The 9843-nt window shown below is 46.6% G+C and overlaps 1 pseudogene across 1 annotated transcript; it reads right to left on the reverse strand.

The window, feature by feature from the left end:
- Nucleotides 1-1656: 1656 nt before the first annotated feature.
- LOC101407195 (leukocyte immunoglobulin-like receptor subfamily A member 6) lies at nucleotides 1657-6719 on the reverse strand (annotated as a pseudogene). Its single transcript, XR_015549417.1, has 5 exons — nucleotides 6603-6719; nucleotides 6350-6385; nucleotides 5887-6173; nucleotides 5428-5727; nucleotides 1657-4241 (listed from the first exon to the last, which is right to left on the reverse strand). The product of XR_015549417.1 is annotated as a leukocyte immunoglobulin-like receptor subfamily A member 6 (transcript).
- Nucleotides 6720-9843: the final 3124 nt, after the last annotated feature.

The raw sequence follows: 9843 nt of genomic DNA on the forward strand, positions 1-9843 counted from the left end.
ACAACAGAGAGAACAAGCAGAAAACAAACAATAAATGGTGAACCTGAAAAGAATCTTCAATAATTACATTAAATATAATCAGAGCAAGCACAATCAAATGGCAGAGATCATAGGATCGGATTAACAGATACAAGTATGACCCAACTCTATGCAGTCTACCAGAGGGTCACTTTAATACAATGATGTGGACAGGTGAAAAGTAAAAGGATGAATATATCATGGAAACATGAATTAAAAGTGCTTGAGTGGCTGCCTAAGTTTCCAAGTTCTGAGGTATAAAATCAGTCTCCCTGGGCTAATGTTGAAGTGTCAGCAGAGGTGGTTGCTTTTGGTGGGTCTGCAGTGAGAATCAGTTTCCCAGCCTTTCCCAGCTCCCAGAGATGCCTGCAGCACTGGGTCCTGATCCCTTCCTTCCATCACTGCAGCCTCTTGATTCCATCATCACGTTTCCTACCACTGACTCTGACCCTCTTGTCTCCGTCTTACTGACTCTTTATTGTCAGGTGGAGGGTACAGTCCAGGTCCCCACATGGCTCCTTTGACACCCATTGTGTCACTCCTGGGGTCCTAACAGTCTTAGCCCATCTGCTGCCTTCTCTCCACTTTCTGGAGTATTCTCATGTTTGTTGTATACACAAGGTCCTGGAGTTTTCTGTTCCTTATGAGGATTAGGGAGACAAACCTCTACTTCCTCTTTGTCCAAAACTGGAAGTCTGAAATGCAACTGATCTTTATATATTGGTTATGTATCCAGTGACTTTGGATAAGTTCTTTCTAAGTTAGAATAATAGATGTTTATATTATTTTGGATTTTCCATGTACAAAATTTTGTAATCTGTGAGTAATATAGTTTTATTCCATCTATTCAGTGATTATCATGCATTTTTTTTTTTTTGCTTTATTTGTTTGGTTGGTTCTTCCAGAGCCCTGATGAGTAGAGAAGTTCATAGTGAACATTCTTGTCCCATTCTCAGTCACAGGCGGAAAGATTTCAAGATTTTACTGGTAAAAATTATTTCTAGTGTAGATTTTTAAAGATGCTTCAGTAAATGATAGGAAATTCCCTTTCATCTCTGAGGATGTTTTTTTTTTTTCGTTATAAATGGTGATGTATTTTATCAGAAGCCTTGAATGTGTTGATATGATCATTTTTCTATTTCTTCTTTTATGTTTGAAGTGATTGATTTTTGAATAGGAAATCAATCCTGCATTTCTAAAAAAAAACATACCAGCATGGTCATGATACGTTACCCATTTTGTATATCGCTGACTCTTGTTTGGGAATATTTTGTGTAGACATCTACAGGTAAGTTCCATTGAGAGAGCTTCCTGTGATTTTCCCATTTTGTAGTTTCCTTGTCAGGTTTTGGTATCAATTTTTTTCTGGCCTGATAAAATGTGTTGGGATGAATATTGCCTCCTTCTCTATTTTCAGGAGAAGGTTATGTAAGTTTGGTATGTATATCTATGCATGTGTATCCTTCTGTGTACATATGCGTGTGTGTGGCCATTTGTGTATATCTTTGTGTATGTACGTATATGTGTCCCTGTACATATCCCTGTGTGTGTCTGTGTGTCCAGGTGTGTGTATGTGTGTATTTTCTAACTGCATATGTGTTTGGAAGTATTCACCAGTAAAGCTTTCCAGACAGAGAGTTCACTTTTGGAGAAAATTTTAATTACAGATTCAACATATTTAATATATAAGGTAATCACATCTCCTATTTATTTTTATGCCCATCATTTTGGTAAATTGTATTTTTGAGGATTTTGCCCATGTCATGTACATTTTCTAATATACTGACATAAAATTGATCATAGATCAATTATCTATTTAATATCTTTAAATCTTTAAATTAGGTCTTTAAACCCATCTATTATCAACTTAAAGTCTGTAGGATCTGTGATGCCATCATGATAATGTAACGTGCGCCTTCTCTCTCTTTTTCTTCCTAAGCTTTGTGACTGGGATTTATAAGTATGATTTAATGCTTTCAAGGGGGAGATTTCTGGCTTTACTGACTTTTCTCTATTTTTTTGTTTGTCCACATTAGTAGCTACTTTTGTCATTATTATTTCCCTCCTTCTACCTTCATTTGGAATAAATTGCCATTCTATTTCTAAATTCTTAGTAAAACAGCTTAGGTCATTGATTTTTCAATGCTTTCCTTTTCTAATATATTCATTCATGGTTCTTAATTTTCCCATTTCATAAGTTAGATGCGCCATAGTTACATTATCTTTCAATTTAAAACATTCTCTCATTTTTGTTTTGGATTTCTCATTTCACTTCTGGCTTATTGAGAAGTCTGCTGCTTTATGTCCAAATGTGGGGATATTAGTTATCATGATAGCCAAACAGGTGACTCCCAAAAAGTCCCAGAAGCTCCTGGTGGTCTATGTTATGAGTCAGGCTGATAGGAGGTCATTAGATGAGTGTCCAGTGGGGGAAGATCATGTGCCTTCTGGAGTCCCTGCCGTCTCCCTCCCTGGAGGGTGGGGTTGGGGTCCTTCCTGGGCTAGTGGATGGCCAGAGCAGCATACACACTGGGCTCTGATGGGGGGTCCTCTGACTGGGAGGAAGTGGGTGTTGTCTCCCCTCGGAGGGCCAAATGGTTCAGCTGGGCATAGGTCATGTCTTCAGGGGCTTCAGATGCAGCAGCCTGGAGCAGGGAAAGAATGGCGGGATTGGTATGTGCTTGGGGTAGGGTCAGCCTGGGGGCCTGGAAAGGATGGGACCTGCCTGACTGTCTACCTGTCTGTCCTCTTCTGCCTGCCTGTCCTTCATGCCCAGCGATTCCTCTGACATGGGGGAAGGAGAGGTGGCCACTCGCCACCTGGGTCTTGATCTAGAGTGGTTCACTTCAGAGTACATCACTCCCTGGGGGTCTTCATCTTGGGGGCCCTGCTGGAGGGAGACAGAGGGACAGAAACAGTGTCTCCCTGACCCCAGTGCTGACCTCCTCCAGTCAACCATCCACACTGTTACAGAGTTGAGGTCACTTTCTGATGGAATCTTCTGGGACGTCCTGAGCCTTGGACATCTGGATGCTTTCTACGGTTCTGGTTCTTATCCTAACATGCTATCTCTCTCACTCATTTGTCTTCAGCCATGTGGCCAATCTTCCTGAAAAAGCATGTTTCTGCCTGAGGACATTTACACCTGCTGTTTCCTTTGCCCCCTGCATGCATTCTATCCCTTTTCCTTGCTTTATCTTCCTTAACAGCACTTTGCATTCTAGAATGGTACCTTCATAGTTGCATGCTGTCTCTCACCCAGGAGGGGAGCTCAAGGAGTGTGGAGGTAGTTTTCTCACTGCTGTACCTGCAGCACCTGAATGGAGCCGGGTACACAGTAAGCTCCTTGTGCACATTGTTGAGTGAATGAATGAAATGGGGCTAGGGGACTTGCAGGTGATTCACTTATTCATGCATCCTCTTGAGACCTGGGGGCGCACCCCGACAACCAGGTCTGACAGAGGATGAGTAACCAGGACAGGGGGCCACGTAGGAGGGGCCATGAGGTCACAGAAACCAGGAGGAGTGACGTCACAGCAGGAGCATCCAGGGTGCCGGAGAGGAGAGGTCAGTGTGGGACGCTGCTGAGAGCTGGGTGATGTGAGGACAGCAAAGTGTCAATTGGATTAAGTTTGACAGCAGGAAGGTGCTTGGTGGCCTGGATAGGAGCAGGGGTCTCACCTGATGGTCCAGCTCCACCCCCTCCTCAGGCTGTGTGTCTTTCCCTGGAGCATCTGCTGGGGCAGAACACAGGGTGCGTCTCTTGGCAGGATTCTCTGAGATCTCTCAGGGCTGCAGGCCCCCCTCTGCTCCCAGATGGGCCACTGAGGTCCAGGTCATAAGGAGACGTGCTCAAGGTCACTCAGGGTGGGATTTCAGTCCTTCTCACCCTGAATCCCCAGAGCCTCACAACCTATGCCCCCATGACCTCCTGAAATCTCTGTGCCCACCCCCTAGGGAGGCACCTCCTCTCCTATCACAGAGGGTCTCTTCCTCAGTGTCAGCAGCTGGGCTGGAGCTGGGGGAGGAGACGGGAGTGTTAGGGGCAGAGAGGGGACCAAGGGTGGGGTGGGAGTCTGGGGTCTTCAGGACAGGAATTACCAGATCTGCAGGCCTCTGTCCTTGGGCTCTGGGTCTGCCACCCCTGCAGGAAGTTGGAGATCAGCCTGTCTCTGGGCTGGGTCACGATGGGCAGAGTCTCAGTCCTGGGGTGTCATGACCACCTGCCCTCCAGAGGCGATTTGAGAGAAAAGAAGGAAACCTTAACACATACTTTTGTTTATGTTTCAATATTTCTTGAGATTGAAAAGCTGAAAGACACTTTAGATGTAAACATACATCCTGTATTAAGTGTTTTCTTTTGAATTTTCTGATTTGAGATTCTGGAAAGTCTTTTTCTAGTTGACCTTCCCATCTATTTAGTTTCCCTCTCGCTGGTGCCCTAGCCCACCTCTTCCTCTGACCTGGGTCACCCTGTTCCTTACTAATCCGATATCCTGTGTTTGCCCTGACGCCAGTGTCAGATCAGGAGGAGGAAGAGGAGGCGGGAAAGCACCAAGACAAAGGCCACCGAGACCCCAATCAGAGACCAGGTACTCTTTGAGATCTTGGGCACGAGTGACATCATGAATGAGCCAGTGATACTATTTATTTGAGTGCCTACTGTGTGCCAGGCATGTGCTGGGGTCTGTGCATTCATGTTTTCTAACTCACAGCAAGTCATGCAACAGGGAACTGCCACCCCCACCCACCCATTTCACAGATGAGGAAACTGATTTACCTCACAGAGAGGTAAATCATGACCCCCGTGTCACCCAGTCTAAAGTGGCAGAGCTGGGACTAGAGCCCAGAACCATGGGTTCATTTGGGTTTATTATTATTATTATTGTTTATGCTGTCCCCTCACCCTCCAGGCAGAACTCCAGTGCAGAGACCTGTCCATCAAACCTAATACACACCCCTTCAGCCCACATCCCAGCCCAGGTCCATCTTCGGCTCTGCAGAGGCCTGGCACCTCCACATGGGGCCTGTGTGGACATGGCATGTGTGTCTGGGAAGGCCAGGAGTGAGGGTCCAGTCCTTCCAGAGCTCTAAACATGGCCAGGCCTCTGAGTGATGCTAGAGGGTCAGGTTGTCTCCAAATAGCACCAGCAAGCTTGGCTGGGCTGAGAGTGAGGGCTCCCTGTACATGCCTGGAGAAAAGGGGACAGTGGCAGCGAAGGAGATTCACACCCGAGATAGCCCACTGGCGCCTGCAGTGAGAGTACTCACTCGTCCCTCCAGAAGGAACCTGCTCCGTGGTTCAGGCCACAGGAGGCCACGTCACCAACTCCCATCACCCACAGGGCACAAAGCCTAGGTCAGTCAGTTTGGGGTCCCAGGAAATCAATGCATCAGGGGGGCCCTCACCTGTGACCTGGAGATGCAGAGGGTCGCTTGGGTGTGACCACACGTAGGAGTAGGAGCTGTGAGAACCATAGCATCTGTAGGTCCCCCCATGGGAGGTGTTCATGGGGCCCACAGGGAAGACAGCCTGCCTCCTTCTGTGACAGATCCTCAATTCCATGTGTCGGGGTGGGTCAGCTCCTCCCTCCTTCAGCAGATGGAAAGTGTCCAATGTGACCTCTGAGCTACAGGAGAGGGACACGTTCTCTCCCGATGCCACTACAGGGTCTGGTTGGGCTGAGATGGAGGGTCTACCATACACTCCTACGGGACAAGAAGGGAGCTGTGTTGAAGGGGGGACCATCAGCCCACACACCCCAGGTGTGGATTGTGAGGGCTGAGATCCCCTGAGCCCACACTCTGTTCCCTTCTGCCTGTGAGGAGCACCCCACAGTGAGAGGGGACTCAACTCCTCCCACTTACCTGTTACCACAAGGGGCAGGGGGTCACTGTGCTTCACAAGCCATTCCTGCTAGTGTGATATGCACACTGATACAGCCCTGCAGTGTGTGAGCTCATAGATTCGATGGAGAAACTGGTCTTGTTGCTGGAGTCCTGTGGGTCTTCTATGTCCAAGGGTTTAGGGACCCTCTCTTTATACAGAGGGTAGACATCAGCCTGCAGAGACCCCTGACACCTGATGGTCACATGGCTCCCACTGGTGACTGTGGGGCCTGGGTCAGCCCAGATGGAGGGTTTGGGGGGTGCTCCTAGAAAGGAATTCCACCTGAAGTGTCAGGGGGGCCCTTCTCCCCTCAGCTTCCCCAGCTGTCACCCCAGGCCCCTTCCCCCTCAGGCTGGTCACTTTCAGGCAAACCCTCTGTGCTCCTCCCAGCTGCCCAGCGGTCTTGTTGGTCTGAAGCAGGAGGTGTCGGGCAGGACTCACCTGCATGTACCCAATCCCACAGGCCCCGACACAGCCCTAGAAGAGAGTTCCCTGTGAGATCATGTCCCCGCACCCGCACATAGAAGCTCCAGGCCTGGTCTGGGCCCCTGAGCACTGGAGTCAGATCTGGGGCTGAGCACACTCTCCTCCTCCAAGTAGTTCTATGCCCTCTGAGCCTGAGTCTTGTGGTCTCTCAGGGACCAGGACCTGGGAGGGGAGGTGGCCACACCCCTCCTTTTCCCCCAAAACTCACCGAGGCAGAGAAGAACAGTGAGGATTGGGGTTCTAATGCTGCCTTTCATGGTGCCCAGTGGTGCAGACGATTGATAAAGTCCACAGAGCCCTGCAAGACAGACAGAAGCTGGAAATGTGACAAGATCCAGGCTCTGTGTGACTCACCACGACTTCCTCATCTGTGGCCCCACAGGAAGGGGAACCTCCCTTCCAGGGCCTCACTCTGTTCTCTCTGCAGGATGGGACCGAAGAGACTGCAGGGTATGACATTCCAGATGATCTGAGTCTCACCAGACCCCATACACTCTGCCTCCTCTTCATGCTAAACCCAAATCCAGAGAGTGACACTTGTGACAGAACACGAGGCTTGGAGAGGGCAGAAGACTAGCCAGCCCAATTTCTGTTCCAACTCTGACTCGGCCTCTTATAGAGGCTTTGTGACCTGGGGCAACTCACTAACCTTTGCTAAGCTTTCTGTAAATGCAAATTTTCTTCCTTTACTTCATCAGCCACGCAATCCCCCTCAATATTTACTGAGCAGTTACCATGTCCAGTCATGGTGCCAAGAGCTGGAGAGTCATTGGCGAAGCTGACAAATTCTTTCCCAGGACTCATGGGGCTCAGATGAATGAAGACAGACATCACAAATACTTAGGTGGCAAACAATTCTGTTATAGTCTTGTTTTAATACAAGTTGGAAGAAAAAAGAAAACAGGAGACAACGAGATTCAATAAATGGTGGACAACCAGCAATGTGGGTCCTGGTTGTGAAGGTTCCTTCTAGGGGAAGGAATGACCTCAGGCTTGAGCAGGGGTCAACCCAGAAGTGGTGGCAGGGGCATACTCACCCAGAAAGATATGAGCTGTTCTCAGAAATGAGAGCAATCAGAAGGATGGGCATGTCACACATGATCTTGAGCACCATGCAAGTAATTGGATTTTATCATCAAGGGAATGGGAAGATTTTAAGCAGCAGACAGTATGAACATATTTCTGTTTTAAACAGATTACCACCGTGTAGAGAATGTAATGCAGGAAGTGTCTATTGATAATTAACTCTATTAATAATAAAACTCCAACACTCATCTGGTCCCTGGATGGTGTGTTGATCAGTATTTTAAGTTGTTTATGTGGTTTCTCCTATAACCCTTGCACAAACCTATAACACAAACTACATTACAATTGAGTAGAATGAGACAGGACGGCTTCTTGGTCCCTCAGGTTGGAAAGGAGTCAACCAGGTTCAGACTGGCTGAGGGAGCAGCCGGAGGAAGGCACAGAATTGTTAAGTAGCTCAGCTTGTGTGTCTGTTTGGCAGGGTGTGTGTGGTTAACTGTGATGGTTTTGGTTGAGGAGGAGAGTGGTGTTTGCTGGGGCTGTGAGTTTAGCTCAGACCTGATCATTCACAGCCCTGAACATCAGGTGGTGCCCCTTGGACGTGTTTTGAAGGTGGAAACTGTTGGAACGGTTTTGAGCAGAGTGGGATCAGACCAGATAGGGTCGTTAGAAGAGTCTTTGGAGGCGGTGAGAGGAATGAACTGGAGAAAGGAGTTGAGGCTTGGATTCAAGGACCAGAAAGGAGGCTGATGTGATGACACAGATGAGATGTCCTGAGTCTTATGATGGATCAGGATATTGTTAAGAAGGACTCAAGGGGCATAGTGATGTGGATTTGATGATTGGATGTGAAGTACAAGAGAGTGAGGAACTGAAGGCTGTTCCAGTCTCTGCCTTGGTGCCTGGAAGAGCCAATGAGACCATCACAGTGAGGAGGACCCTGGGGAGAAGGAGCCTTGGGGAGATGCTTAGAAGACTGATCACCATTTCTTAGAAGGAAGTACGGCCCTCCCTCTCGACCTGGGATTGTGGATTTTCTTCCCCCCAAACACTTCCCTTCACTGACTTTCTTGTTTCAGTAAGTCAGCAGCATCTTTTTCTTCATCATCTTCCTTTAAATCCTCTGAGTCATTTCTGTGTCCTCAGAGCCCCTTCCTCCTCCGGGCAGACCTTTTCATCTCATACAGTGAATTATTTCTCCAGGCAATGGGTTTGAGCACGGGTTGGAGGCAAAAATAGATTTTAAAGAATGAACACAGACTCAGGGATCTGTGAGACAGTTTATATCATCGATCTCCCAGCAAAAGGAGATTGATATTATGAAGAAAAAAACATTTGAAGAAATAAATAGCTGACTATTTCTCAGATTTTTTGAAAGTCATAAATTTACACGTCCAAGAGCTCAGCAAATACACAGTAGGATACACTTTAAAAACCATGCCCAATCACATCATAACCTATAATCAAACTAGTGAAAACCAAAGAAAAAATTTGAAAGCATCCAGTGAAAAATGCCGTGAAACACACAGAGGAAAAATGACTTGAATGACTACATATTCCACATCAGAATCCATCAAGGTGAGGAGATTTTAAAGTTCTGCAGGCGAAGAAGAGCCAACCTGCAATTCTTCTGGATATATTCTTCTGGAATGAAAGCAAAATAAAGTCTTTCTTAGGAGAAGGAACACTCAGAGAATTTGTTGCCAGCAGACCTGCTCTAAAAGAAATAAAGTAAGTTCTTCAGGCTGAAAGGTAATTATTCTAGAGGGAAACTTGGACATTGAAGAATAAAAGAAGAGCAAAAAATAGTAAATATCTAGGTAAATGTGACAGCATATTTTTATCCTCTTAAGTTCTTTAAAATGTGTATGGAAAATGGGAAAATAGTTTGAACAAACTGAAAATACAGCATACTAATCATTGTGGGGAGCAGCCAAAGCAGAGTTTTGAAGAAAGGGAAGAGGAGCAAGTGATCATATTAAACAAAGAGTTGTTTCTTATCACTAACCCAAGGTTCCATCTTAAGACACAAGAAAAAGAAGAGCAAACTCACCCCAAAGTAAGCATAATGTAATAATAATAGAGGGCAGAAATCAGTGGAACTGAAAACAGAAACACAGGAAGAAAAATTAATGAAACACAAAGCTGACTCTTTAAAAAGACCAGTAAAACTGACAAACCACTAGCCAGAATAACCATGGTAAAACAGAAATAATCATTGCATAAATGCCTGTATGTTTGTTTTTGCTGCCTCAAAATTTGAAAGTAAGGTGACATGAGTGCTCATGGAGGAAAAGTAACTGGGCAGTTCTGACTCTCCGTCCTCTGCACTGTCCCAGACTCCACGTTTTCTTCCCATTCTTCTGTCTTCCTTCCTCATGTGCCAAGATTCCTCCCTTTATCAGTTCCTTTCTGGGTCAGGA

The sequence above is a fragment of the Ceratotherium simum genome, chromosome 33 (genome assembly GCF_057802395.1).
Source record: "Ceratotherium simum simum isolate JZ-2026a chromosome 33, ASM5780239v1, whole genome shotgun sequence".
Classification (NCBI taxonomy): Eukaryota; Metazoa; Chordata; class Mammalia; order Perissodactyla; family Rhinocerotidae; genus Ceratotherium; species Ceratotherium simum.